Here is a 1931-nt window from a genome sequence, read left to right on the forward strand (position 1 = left end):
GTGGATTGCCTGAGCCCGCGGGTCCGAGACCCGCCTGGGCAACTTGGCGAGACCTCGTCTGTACAATAAATCAAAAGCTAGCTGGGCGTGGTAGCGCACGCCTGTAGTTCCAGCTACTTGGAAGGCTGAGGCGGAAGGATCGCCGGAGCCCAGCAGGTCTGGGCGACAGAGTGAGACTCCAACTCAAAAAAAAAAAAAATCAATAGTTCAGACAGACAAAAATTGTATTTTTACGTTATATATACTCAAAATAAAGTGTATTTCAATGAATGAGTTCCAGCAGCGATGTGGATGAATCCATTTTCTCCTAGCCCTCTGCCTCTTGTTTTGATCTATCATGAGAAAAATTGACTGGTCTAGTTCTATGGATACACTACCAGTCAGTGAGGCTGGGTAGGGTACAGTACAAATTTGTGGGCTTTTTGACTCCACCCTGAAATGAATTTCAGAGTGACCAAAATAGTTTTTAAACAGCATAGTTTTCTCACAAATTAGTGAGAAGAAGAGAGGGAAAGCGGAAGATTCATGACAGAAACAGCTGGCATGGCTAAGTCTCTCAAAAAGAGAGTACTTTTGCTTTTTACAAAAAGTAGATATGGCTACCTAGTTATTGATATACTAATGAGGGCGAGGCACAGGTAACTGCCAGGAAATATTATCATCTCTCCACCTCTGATGGGATTATAGGTGGTCTTTTTCTGTCTTTATAAGAGATTGCCAATCTTTCAATACACAAGTTCATGAACTAAAAGGTTGTCTTATGATGGTTTCTTTCTTTCTTTCTTTCTTTTTTGAGTTGGAGTCTCACCCTGTCACCCAGACTGGAGTGCAGTGGCCACTCCCGGCCACCGCAGCCTCGACTTGCTGGGCTCCAGCGATCCTTCCTCCTCAGCCTTCCAAGTAGCCGGAATTACAGGCATGCGCTACCACGCCCAGCTGATTTTTTGATTTATTGTAGAGATGAGGTCTCCCCGCCCAGGCGGTCTCGAACCCGCGGGATCAGGCAATCCACTCACCTCAGCCTCCCAAAGGCACGGGATTACGGGCTGAGTCACCGAGCCTGGCTTCTTTTTTTTTTTTTTTTTTTGAGTTGGAGTCTCACTCCATCGCCCAGGCGGGAGTACAGTAGCACACTCATGGGCACCCTAGTGTTGACCTGCTGGGCTGAGGCTATCCTTCTGCCTCAGCCTTCCAAGTAGCTGAAACTACAGGTGTGTGCTACCATGCCCAGCTAATTTTTTTTTTTTTTATTGTAAAGATGAGGTCCCCACAGGTTGCCCAGGCTAGCCTGTTCTCAAACCGTGGCCTCAGGCAATCTGCTCACCTCGGCCTTACAAAGTGCTGGGATTACACGTTTGAGCCACCATGCCCGGCCCTTATGATCATTTCTATGGCTTTGATTCTGGGTCCAGGAAACTCCATGATAGAGTTTTCCTTTGGTGAGCTGAAGGGGTGGGCTGACTGGGAGTCTGCACTGAATTCACATTTCAGCCTGCTAACAAGATGTCTGGATGCTTTCTTATTAAAAACTAAAGGCTGTCTATAAGAAATGTATCTTTCTATGCCTAACCTATACTCTGCTTCAATAGGACCCCAGAAGAGGATTTCAACACCTCCCATGACATCATCAATCAGCAGCCCTGTCCCTCTTACCACCAAGTTCCCTTTATTTATTTTATTTTTATTTTTATTTTTTAGTTGGAGTCTCACTCTGTTGCCCAGACTGGAGTGCAGTGGCACACTCCCGGCCACCACAGCCTCGACCTGCTGGGCTCTGGTGATCCTTCCGTCTCATCCTTCCAAGTAGCCGGAATTACAGGCGTGCTCTACCACACCCAGCTAATTTTTTTATTTATTGTAGAGACAGGGTCTCGCCAAGTTGCCTGGGTGGGTCTTGAACCCGCAGGCTCAGGCAATCCACACGCCTTGGC

This window comes from Carlito syrichta, unplaced genomic scaffold (genome assembly GCF_000164805.1).
Source record: "Carlito syrichta isolate Samal-C Ts95f unplaced genomic scaffold, Tarsius_syrichta-2.0.1 Scaffold135784, whole genome shotgun sequence".
NCBI classification, from domain to species: Eukaryota; Metazoa; Chordata; class Mammalia; order Primates; family Tarsiidae; genus Carlito; species Carlito syrichta.